The sequence below is a fragment of the Zootermopsis nevadensis genome, unplaced genomic scaffold, assembly GCF_977971745.1.
Source record: "Zootermopsis nevadensis isolate Lab colony 2312 unplaced genomic scaffold, Znev_1.0 Znev_ptg000028l, whole genome shotgun sequence".
Lineage (NCBI taxonomy): Eukaryota > Metazoa > Arthropoda > Insecta > Blattodea > Termopsidae > Zootermopsis > Zootermopsis nevadensis.
Genome location: NW_028259160.1, coordinates 21,972,015 through 21,984,906, shown reverse-complemented (window position 1 = coordinate 21,984,906; position 12,892 = coordinate 21,972,015). Strand labels below are relative to the sequence as shown.

General features: G+C 39.1%; 1 protein-coding gene across 1 annotated transcript in view; it reads left to right on the top strand.

The window, feature by feature from the left end:
* Positions 1 to 309: 309 nt before the first annotated feature.
* Positions 310 to 12,892, top strand: part of LOC110829644 (uncharacterized) — a 531,721-nt gene continuing 519,138 nt past the window's right edge. Inside the window, exon 1 of the mRNA XM_087357233.1 lies at positions 310 to 842. The gene's annotated coding sequence lies outside the window, so the exon portion shown is untranslated. The remainder of the gene's footprint in view (positions 843 to 12,892) is intronic.

Sequence of the window (12,892 nt, the reverse complement as noted above, 5' to 3'; positions counted from 1 at the left end):
CTGTTGGACTACTGCATTACGTCACATGTAAACAGCTTTCGATTAGTCGAATTGTTTTAGTTGGTTTTTTCGTCCGAAAAGTGGTTTTATATTTATTATTTGTTCCGTGAACAGTAATTTATTAATTAAATATAATGGAATTCATGTGTAGTCGATACTTCTCTCTTTAAATGCTATATATTTTATATTTCTGGATGAAAATAAATCCGTGTTACGTTAAATTGATCCTTGACTTGGAATAGCTCATCTGTGCTTTGTTTGGCCAATCAGATAATCGAAAGGGCAGTCATAACCACTATTAACCTCTCGGAATGTTCACGAAGATTCTACACAGCACTTCAGTCTTTTTATTGAAGTGTGGGGGATGCGTGTGAGATTATTTTAAGGGAAAGTGGAAAATCGACATTTATTTTTGGCATTAAGTAAGTTAGTGAATTCAAGGATGTGTTAACTTCTGATGATAACGTTCTCTTTTATCAAGCACGTGGAAAATACATTGCAGCACAACATTTTTCACAAGTTTACACGCCGTTTAAGTGAAGACAAGCATGATGTCGCTCAAATGATCGGCCATGTAAACAAACCCTAATTAGTTTACTGCAGCAAATTCTTCTGGATCTACCAAACAACTGGCTTCTGCGACATCTGAGAGGAATACAAGGTTGGTCCTGAGTAGCTGAAAGATGTGAATATTAGTGATGTAGTGTGTTACAACCACGTAAGACAGCATTTTCTTAATACAAACCACTCTTCTGTGTTATCGGACACACAACTTAAATATGACTTCCATGGTTCACTGCAACAGTGGTTCCAGTACCCTTCTGAGATGCACACGACTTTTGGTGAGTACTCTTGTGACATTTTACATTACATTCTGTTGTCTAGAACATGTTTTGTAACCGGACGTGTTGTGCCATCCTGCCTCGCTACGGCGACCTTTTATAATCGTTCCAGTGTCGAGTTACGCGGAGGCAATTTACTGTTTATTTTGTTGTACTAATTCTCGGTATTAATTTTGTAAATTTATTGACACTAAACAGCGATTCGACATGAAACATTTCGAATATGTCGTGGCTGGATCGTAGCAGGGATCCCCTTCTTACCCACTGATTCTTCGGAAACAAAGTCAAGTTACTACATCCAAAAAATTAACTTTTTCCCCATCTATTGCCGAAACGTCGAATTTGTTAAGCAGATATTACATGTAATTTATCAGTAGTTTATTTGGCGACATGGATGGATGGAAGATATTGAACAATGAATTTTGAAGGATTTGTCTTGACTCACGCAATGTACGTGAGATACCGCGCGTGATTTTGAATTGAAGAATTTCGGGGGTGATGATTCAATATGTTGTTATTGTTCATAGAATCGCCGGTATTAAGCTGTGATCCAAGCCGTCACTTTGAATTAGAATAAATATATTTAGAGCGACAGAATAATTTAGTTGGACATGCGAAAGGTAAACAAGATAAATCCAATATGGCTTCCCTTTATGTCCATCTGATGCAGTCTAAGTGACAAGTGTCAAGTGTCTCTATCAACTCGTGAGGTTTGTAATTGTCCCTTGACTTGGGTAGAAGAAGGATAATTATTTATGCAAATGTCAGTGGTGGAACAGGACGCTGTGATGTCAGTGGCGTTGATCGGGTAATACGTACTGCCGGCATTGTTGAGAAATAACGAAAATAATATCAAGTAGTTCGTTTCGAGACCACGCGTAAAATCACAACAATTGTGTCAAAATACCCCGTTCCCCCCCTTAATGACCGAAAACAAGTGACTCCCTGGCCACTGACAAAAATTTTTGTTTTGTTTAGTGATAAAACTAAGCTGTTTGTCTTGTGTTCTTGATGCAGTGACAATAATGGTGTCCTAGAGTCTGACGCAATTACAGCCTCCATCATCAGGGCGATAAACATTTTGAGACTGTAAAAAGTACACATTGATGTTTTCAGACACACACACACGCCATGTAATCTCGAATCCAGTCGCCACAACACATCTTACCGGACTATTGACCTCAAAAACTCCGCCTTCGCAGAAACATTAAAAATTATCTGTGATTTAAGTTCAGACTTAAACTACGAAGCTACAGATTTACATCACACATTGACCTTTGATCAAAAACTTTGGCTTAGATGAGATGATGGTACGATGATTGATCTTAGAAGATGTAAACTTGATTGCAGTGGTCCAGTGGCTGACCCTTCGTGTCCCGTAAAGGGCTAGGAATTTTCTTACTAAATGACAGGATTTTCACTAGACGCTTCGCCCCCTCATGTAGTCCTTTTTACATTTTTGCAAGTACCACACAATGATTTATTGTCCAACCTGATACAAGACGTAAACATTTGGGATTCCAACGCACTGCTCATCAGAGAGAGCTCTCTCCCCCTCCCAACAGACGTCTCGACGTCGAGATGGCGCCAGGACGTATTAATCGAACGAGAAGTGGCGAGCCCATGTCTGATGCATCTCTTAAACAATGAGGGGGTGGAAATTAATTGAGTAATTTGCATTAATTTCTTCGTGAGGAAAAGTTATCACCAGTCCATTCCTCAGTCCCTCTGAGGTCGTCAATCAGTCTTTTGAGTTTTACGGACTGAATTTCGTATCACAGTTACTTAACTGCGAATGAATGTAACGTAATGGCTCTGATATTAAACGGTGCGAATATTACGAGGTGCGATCGGAAAGTTTCAAGACTGTGTCAATAGAGTGCGAACCGGATGTAGTACGAGCTTCTGCCGCTAGGGGGTGCGGCCTACATTCATAGTGAATCAGTGTGCCAGCCGGCATCATCGAATTAGCATTTGTTTCTTAGTTACGGGCATTTTGGTAGTGCATTACACCGACCCTCCTGCGATTTCGGAATGGCGTGTGCATCAAATTTTGCCAAAGACTCGCCAAAACGGCTACGGAAACCTATGAAATGCTAAATCAAGCATTTGGGGAGTCCGCAATGGGTCGTGATTGACAGGCTGACAAAGAAAGATTTCCAGGGATGCTTCCAGGCTTGGCAGCGGCGCTGGGATCGTTGTGTTCACTCCCAGGGGAACTACTTCGAGGGTGATGGATGAATTTAATACCTGAGATAAGTGTACGGGTATTTATAGGCGCAGTCTTGAAACTTTCCGATCGCACCTCGTATACGAAATTTTCGTTTGTTCAAGCGCATTACAGCGTAAATAACTTTTATCTGAACTTATTTCAAATCCCAAGCTGTTAGAAGGTTTAAAAGAAGTTTTGAATAACATATATTAACATTATAAATTTCTGGGTTGTTGGCCGGGAGTTGCAATTTGTTTTTATAAGCTTTGGTCGTCAATTGTAAAAAAAAAATCTAAGATAAATTATAAACGTTATCTGTGTGCTTTTTAATCTTTCTAAATTTTGTATTTTTAACTAAATATTAATTCAATTCATTTATTTAACAGCCAAGCGCTGAACAACAGTACAGAATAAAATATAATATAATAATTAAATTCATTTTAATAATAATAAAAGTAATACATTACAAATAATTGAAACTAAATAAATAATAATAATAATAATATATACATTTCTTCAATAAATGTGAAGTACAGTTAATATAAGGGCTGAATTAACGATTTTGATTGCAACATCGGTCTTGAAGAATATTTCTTTCGGACAGTTTACTTCATCTGTTTAGGCTCGCCATTAAATGTCGCGTGGACTTTCAAGTAGTTACCAATTTGGGCTCACATACTGCGTCCATCTACACGGGTTACTTCAGCCCTGAACATGTAGGCAGTATGTTCCTTCGAAGCGTTTTTACCTACTATAAGTCTACGTGGCGTTATAATCCAAGTACGTGTACTCGCATGGACTGATTTAGGATGAGAAGTACAGTAATCTTTCAATATCCGGTTTAGTTTCTGCATCACCGGAAGTAGTCATTCGTAAGACCGATTCTAGTTCTCGACACTCGTAATTAAATTAAACATTTACTCACAGTACTAATTACATATCTTCTGGTACCAGGAAACAGTTTTTCATTACACAGGTTAACACAGCGAGTTTAAAAAAAAAAATATACACGCGTAACATAGAATTTTGATGGAAAATCCTTCTGGAAAACGACCACTTGGCAGACCAAGAAGTAGATGTAAGGATAATATCAAGATGGATCTTAGGAGGAGTCAGAAAAGCGAATTGAAAGGACAAGCTAGAAAGAATTAAGAGTCTGTGATATATTGTTCCCACGCGCCATTAGGTTTTCGAGGGAACGGTAGTGACGTCTGGCACTGTTCTGCACTCTGACGGCGAATGACCCGAACTACATCACCCCAACGGCGGGGCCCCCAGCAGATTACTAATGACGTCACAGCGTCGAGACGGTCCGGTGAATTGCGACACGCGAGGAAAAATTCTTTGGGGAGGGGGAGAGTGCAGTGACCTCTCGTGGCAGACTGTCTACTTACAAACTGAACTACATTTTTTAAATTCCTCAGATTATATAGCGTCGGATGAAAGGATGACAGTGGATAATGAATTGGAAAGGATCTGGAAGGAAGCCTAATTTAAGGCGCTATCCTGTAATTTGCCTGGAGGGACTGAGAAAAATCACGAAGAGCCTCAGTGAACCCGACACCTCCCGGATATGAATCAGGAGTGCTAACCACTCAACTACGACGTTTGATTAAAATTATCCGTGTGAAAATGGTACCTTGTTACTGTATTTATCTCGAGAAGAAAATATCTAAAAATGTGAAAATATAAAATATAACCTGTAATTCAAGAACACGCGGTTGAAAGAGAGTTTTCTGTAAAATGGCAGTCTATTATGTAAATGTAGATGTTAGAGCTAGAGTTGCGTCGTGTAACTTGCTACCAGCAGACGTCTGGACTGATGTCAAATTTGGAATTTACGAAGAAGCACGTATCAGCAAAGTGAGGAACTTCGTAACTTTTAATAGGATGAGATTACCGGATCATGTAGCATGAACGATATTCCAAATTATTGCTACACCTGAAGGAAAGAGAAAACTTGGAAGACCAAGACATGGATGCAAGTATAATATTAAATTGCTCCTGAATTACAGCGTAGATTAGATTTACCTTGGAAGGTCTTGTGAATACGGTGAAATAAATTTAATTATTTTTGTTGTTGTTCATTTGACGATTATTTCGAGTACTAAGGTCGTAGAACGTCGAAAAATGAGATAGTTGGACGCGAGAGAAATTTTAACGGAACATTTTACTTTATTTTGTTGTTAGCACTGGTAGTTCTGCTGACGATGGAAGCAGCAAGCGACTCTGAAACGTCTGTAAATTTCTATCGACGCTACACAGCGCAATATCCCAGAAGACAAGTTACCCAACTTCGTGATATCGTTGCTCTAAATTAATTGTTTCCAACGCGAGGGCTCCTCCCCCCCTCCCCCCCCCCTCTGGCCGAAGGGGAGGAACTTGTACGCTTTCGGTTTGGCGTAGATGTCGATTTTAGAGCTCTGTTCAATTCCGAAACGTCATCATCCTTCAAGGCTTCGTTAGCCAGCGTTCTCATTCAACGGTCTGCTCTGCGCATGCGCTGACTCATGATTCTTTTTTAATCGGTCATTTTCCTGCTCTCCAACGTAGATTTTGCATTGAATTGTTAGATATTTGAGCATTAAAAATGAAATATCTCTTTTAGTATTGAATAAACTCGGTCTGCTCGTTGTACTTCATGTAAGAAGTTACGAATCTTAGTTAAGACACTGGAAAATAGAAATACAAAGAGAGATAAAAAAAGGTGAACTGAATGTGTAACTTCAATGAAGAAACGAACAGGAATCGAGATGTGGAAAATAGACCAGATTCTCGTACTAAGAGGGACTGACTTTCCTCGTGCAAGAATGTTGCAGGATTCCATTCAGAGATGTCTCTGTTCTCAATTTTACAGCTGATCCGCTTACTGCAGCGGTAGGAGAGAGAGAGAGACAGCTGTAGTTCATTATGCATGCCGCTGTGCGGCGTGTCACTCACTATGACGCTTCTGAGTAACTGAGGGAATTACGATCCCAAATAGCGTATGCTCCATATACGGATTCAATCCAATAAATTCAATGACTCTGAAAACTCTTGCTACCTCCCGAGGATCCAGAAATGATATTAATAATAATAAGTCTGTCCTTAAAGATTATATTTCGTACCAGAGAAAAATATTTCTCGAGATTATCGACGTATTTTGTGTAAATTACGGTCAATTATGAATTATCCTGCGAGCAGAAACATTTATATGTAATTTTATAAACCACTTCCGTTTTTCTGAGAAATTGTGAGGTGGAATCGATAATAAATAACAGAAAAATATTAAATTTTTGTTGATGTAATTTTGTTTTGTACGGTTTAAAAGACAGGATGAAGGCTGTGTTTATATTTTTTATTGACTTTTCATCTCCTGATCTTAACTGATACATCACTGGTGCAAGGAATTTCAAATTTGGTACGAAGATTGACATTAACACACAGAATGCGTAAGTTACGAAGTTTAAAGTGAGGCCATTCTGTTACGTGCCATGTAGGCGCACAGGGGAGAGAAGGTGTAGCTCCTACTAATTCTCAACCTCGGCACTAGATGGCATTAGTGAAGTTGCTGAATACTGTTCATGAAAATAAACATTATGTTACGTCCTGCAAATAAGTTGTTCCTTTAAAGTAGCAATAATAATAATAATTATTATTATCTGTACCACATTTACAGTTGTAAGTAGGAAGAATTCCGAATCTTTCAGGAATTGGATTCAGTGACCATCTCTCAAGAGTCGAGGTGCACGGAACACCATTTCCTTGCATGATTTTTGAGTCTCAGTGACTGACTATGGACTGGACGACCAGGGTTCGATCCCCGAAGGAGGCAGAGGATTTTTCCTCTAACCTCAGCGTCCAGACCGGCTCTGGGGCCCTCCCAGCCTCCTGTCTAATTGGTACCGGGGTCCTTACCCCTGGGGTAAAACGCTGACTACTCACCCCCCAACCGCCACGGTGGTCTAGCGGTTAGAACGCTGGCCTTGTAATCCTGGGGGTCTCGGGTTCGATTCCCGGCGGTGCCCGAATTTATAACTTGTGTTGGGCAAGGCCGTGGTCTAGGCAACACGGAGTTTTCCTCCGTGGCATCCCAACAATTACTCCATTCACACACAGAAGAAGGCAATGGCTAACCACTTCTGGATCATCTGCCAAGAACGTATATGAACAGGCCCCAGTCCGAGAAAAGGATGGAAGGATCCTGTTCGTATGGACCTGTCGTCAGACAGAACACTAAATAATAATAAAAAAAACTCACCCCCCCATCTAGTGCCGAGGTTAAGAATCAATACGAGCTATACTTCCTCTCCCCCCATGCGCCTACGTGGCGTAATAGTGGGACATATTTATTTTAACAAGGGAGAATTACGACTACAACAGTTCAGAGCTACTGAATTAACGTAAGTCAAATGCGGACATGACAGAACATATTTATGTTACTGAGGTCTTCGTTCTGATAGCATTTCAATCTGTTGCAAGCTTAACATCAAACTAGGCTATATTGTAAACCACAGCTCTTCAGGGTGGACCACAATCAACTTTAGTCTTATGAAGTTACCAACCTCGATCACGGTTTACAACAGGCGCTTAAGTTAGATGACTTGAGGTGTGGTGATCGGGTACTGGAATCAGAAGTGGTGTAGTGTATTCTTCAGTGGTTTTGAATTTGGTTGAAATGCATTTTTAAATATCTCATTAAACAATTTACAAATGTAAAACTTTAAAACTCAAAATTAAAAAAGTTACAATACTGATTTTATTTTTTTAAAATTTAACGTATTGTTATTTTAAAGTTGGTATTCTCTTACATAAATCATCACTTCTTATTTTAAAATGTTAAATTTCGCTGGTGTTTTTCATAATTATTTCAGTTGATTCCTATTAATTTAAGAAATATTGTTCACTCGTATTTAACACTATTATATGTATGCTGTTACGTAGTGTCTTATTGTCGAATTAATTAAATTTACCTCTGTTCTTATGTACATTTATTACTTTTAAAATGTGGATGTTGTTAATATGTGAGTGGTTTGCCACGTGAGTTTTGATGGTCTGTGCTATGTTGCAGTTACAAGAAGGCCGGTTCTTTTAAGTAGTTAACAGTTACGCACAAAACGAACGTTTGATAATACTGACTGGTCTTTAATAAATATTAATAACTTATTGCCATCTGAACTACTAAAGTAACGTAACGTTATTAAATTGTTAATTTTATAGTTTTTAAATTTTTAAAAAGTATTAACGTTTTAAAATGTTAGTATTTACATGGCTGTAAATACGTGTTTTAACCATCTAACAAAACACTAATGATGCTATAGATTTGTTTACTATTTATTTAGTGTTCTGTCTGACGACAGGTCCATATGAACAGGATCCTTCCATCCTTTTCTCGGACTGGGACCTGTTCATATACGTTCTTGGCAGATGATCCAGAAGTGGTTTGCCATTGCCTTCTTCTGTGTGTGAATGGAGTAATTGTTGGGATGCCACGGAGGAAAACTCCGTGTTGCCTAGACCACGGCCTTGCCCAACACAAGTTATAAATTCGGGCACCGCCGGGAATCGAACCCGAGACCCCAGGATTACAAGGCCAGCGTTCTAACCGCTAGACCACCTCATATTATTATTATTTAGTGTTCTGTCTGACGACAGGTCCATATGAACAGGATCCTTCCATCCTTTTCTCGGACTGGGACCTGTTCATATACGTTCTTGGCAGATGATCCAGAAGTGGTTTGCCATTGCCTTCTTCTGTGTGTGAATGGAGTAATTGTTGGGATGCCACGGAGGAAAACTCCGTGTTGCCTAGACCACGGCCTTGCCCAACACAAGTTATAAATTCGGGCACCGCCGGGAATCGAACCCGAGACCCCAGGATTACAAGGCCAGCGTTCTAACTATGTTTACTATGTTAAGTAATTGTTTACACTCAGACCTACGTAGGATAAGTGTTATATAAGTCTTTGGGGGTAATTTTATTGGTATATCGAAGTTACTGAATTGTAAATACACTTTACCTTTGGGCCAGATTCGTATAAATTTTTCCTTTAATATTACATATATATTTTAAAGTTTTCTAACAGTTTATAAATACCATTTTGAGGATAGAAGCTACTGTGTCTTCAATTTATTGTTCTAGAACACCGTTTATCGACCTATGGTACGCGTACCACTGATGGTATGCGAGCCAATGTATTTACATAAATAAGTTTTCCCTGAACGTATTTGATTAGTGGTACATTTAATGTGTTAAATTATAATTAGTGGTACGCCAGCGAAAAAGGTTGAGGACCCCTGTTCTAGAATAATCGAAACGTCTGTGTATGTTTACGTTCTCGTGAAGGTTTGGTTGGTGCAAACATTTTATGGAGAATTAAATAATGGATTTAGAGGAACACGTCACACTGGGCTCCGTCAAAGAAGAGTTGCCTGGGGGCGGAAAATAATGGCGTAAGGCAAGGAAAAGGACCTTCCTCTACGTTCCTTTTCGTCCGATTGATTTCCCAAGACAAAAAAAGAAATTCGAGATGAAATAAGATACAGGACTCACGGACGTACTGAAGAAACGAGGAAGAAATGAGAGAATGGAAAATAAACGGTGGTCATGGATAAAGGAGAGACGAGATGAAACTATAAGGAAACAATACTAAAGATCAGAAGGACATGTCGCAGATTCCGTGAACAGAAATACAACAAAACTCACCTTTCTCTCTCTACTTTCTCTCCCTCTCCCACTCTCGCCCACGTGCTACCATTGGTCCACTCCCATACCTGCTCCCATTGGCTCGGGGCAGGCTACACCTTTCACTTCCCTGCCTATAAATCCAACTCCTCACACCCTATTGGCATATTCATCGCCCTGATGACGGAGGCAGTATGACCTCTGAAACGTTGGTTAACATCGACCAGACTACACAGCGCAACAACCCAGAAGACAGAAATATTCATACTCATCGCCCTGATGATGGAGGCAGTATGACCTCTGAAACTTTGGTAAACATCTACCAGACTACACAGCGCAACAACCCAGAAGACAGAAATCTTCATACTCATCGCCTGATGACGGAGGCAGTATGACCTCTGAAACGTTGGTTAACATCGACCAGACTACACAGCGCGACAACCCAGAAGACAGAAATCTTTATACTCATCGCCCTGATGATGGAGGCAGTATGACCTCTGAAACGTTGGTTAACATCGACCAGACTACACAGCGCAACAACCCAGAAGACAGAAATCTTCATACTCATCGCCCTGATGATGGAGGCAGTATGACCTCTGAAACTTTGGTAAACATCTACCAGACTACACAGCGCAACAACCCAGAAGACAGAAATCTTTATACTCACCGCTGTGAGAACCTCAAGTCTTACAGAAATATTGAAGTTAAAAGAAGTAAGAATTAAAAAGGATAAAAGTTTTAAAAAGTCTGTTTCTTTAACATCACTGGTTGAGGCTTAACCCTCACAACATCAAGACATAAAATAGAAAAAAGGGTAGACGGATAAGATGTCTCAATGGCAGAATAAGTGAGGGAGCAGAAGTTGGTTTCCTCGGAATAAGAGGGAATTTTCTCACACTTCGCTCTGATGGATTAATTCTGACACACGTCACTGTCTGCTTAAGCAGCTTTGCGTCTCGAGAAGGCGCGAGACCATGTGATTGTTTGCAAAAGCGATGGTAAATACGCTATTCGCTTAAGACGAAGACGAACTGGCATTATTTCCGGACAGATTTGTGAGTGAAATTACGTTCAAGTCACTGCACCAACAGAAGACACGTTGCCCTATATCATACTGACTAAACTAAACTAACTCCCTGGTATAAGAACTCGCAGGTTCAACACCAAAGCCCTCCACCGGCCACGATCCTGAGCCAATTCCATCCTCACAGCCCATCTTCCTAAGATCCATCTTGATATTATCCTGCCATCTCCTTCTCGGTCTACCCAGTTGTCGTTTTCCAAAAGGATTTTCCACTAAAATCCTGTATACACCCCTTGACTAAACCCCCTATGCGTTCTACATTTTCAACCCATCCGAGCCTCATATATTTCGCTATCCTCACTGTGATAGGTGACCCGTACAATTCCCGTAGCTCCTCGTTATCCAATATTCTAAATTTCCCCACTTATTTCAAATATCCTCCTCAGCACCCTGTTTTGAAACAGACGGACAGCCGATAAGGGGCGGTTCTCCAGCTTTGGGGGTTGGGCGTAGGGCTAACAACCTTTTACTGTAAAAATGTTTTATGTTGCGAATTCAATACTAAAGTCCAATATCATAAACGAATACAAAATAAATACTTTTGTACGTATTAACTGCAAGTATCTATAAACGGAATGCTAAGAAATAGGGCACTCAGTCCCTTCAGAATATAGTCTTAATGAGAAGCTTGATTATTTACAGAACTCTTTATTTCTTGTTGGTACAGTGAGCTTGAAGTGGGAGATGTAAGTAATGCTTGTAAAATTTTGCATTAGGTCGTCGTCCTAGGTTTTTGAGTTAGCGGTATATTCCAGAACAGCTGTCGTTCTCAAAAAGTAAAACTTGGCACCAGCCACAGTGCCAAAATTATCTTCATCGGCTGTGCGCTGTCTTAATAACTTCCATATCGGAACTTAGTTTGCAAAGTCTTTGGTGAAGAAGAAATCGACAAACTTATAAACTAAGAACCTTCACCGGTGGCGATAACAAATCATGTCTTGGAAACCTTTTGTTGTTATTATATTCTGTATTTCTTTGTTGTCTAATGCTTTATCACCCAGAAGAATGAGTGACGATAAGAATTTGACAAGGGAGGACCCATCGTATTCGTCCATTGACCGGGCTAACTACGTTTTTTTGGAGTTATCCTCTGTCTCGGCAAGCGGATACTGGGATAGTGTCTTAATACACGCCAAGGCAATTTATTTTTAGGCCCATAAATGCTGTTTAGATAAAGCTGGCAGCGACTATGTTATATTTGTAAGATGATGATGTTGCGTCATATTGTGTTGAAATATATACTTGTTCAATTTTATCAGTCTAAACACAAGAAAATATTATTATTAAATATTAAAATATTATTACAATTAACATTTAAATATTTAAAATATATTAAAATGATGCTCTTTATCGAAATGTTCGATTTGCATTAGAGCATCATCTTTAATATATTTTAAATATTTAAATGTTAATTGTAATAATATTTTAATATTTAATAATAAATTTTATTATGTTTAGACTGATAAAATTGAACAAGTTATATTTGTAATTGAAATTTAATTGTCAAAACATAATAATTAATAAATATACACCAGCTTAATGCGAGATATTTATTTCTGGTAATGGTGATTCATATGGAAGCTTTGTGAATGGGAAATCAGTTAATCTTCGGCTGAAATGATCTTATGTCAGAAGGAGCAGCCACTGAATGAAGTTGTCACAAACGACCTTACAGCAAAACAGAGCAAGTTGATGGACCTAAATCGAATATTAGTTAAATTAAAGCATGGAACTGACTCTCGTTACCGTGTTTGGAAGATCTCTCCACTGGTTCATGTCTTAAACCAGACGAATCCAGCCTATATTCTCAAACACTGTCTCTTTACGATCTGTATTGAGTAATCTGTAACTAGGTCTTTCAAGTGACTTCTTCCTTTCAGTATTTCTGTAAAAAATTGTGTACGAATGTCTTTGATTCCTCATACATCCTAAATGCTCCCCCAATATAATTTTTTTTAACATAATCTGACTATATTTGCCATCATGTTCAGTTATTTATTAGAAACACACGCACAATAATTTACTTTGTGGCGGTATAAATCTCAGCCCGAATGTTTACGATGTTGATATTTTGAATTACGGGCAACATT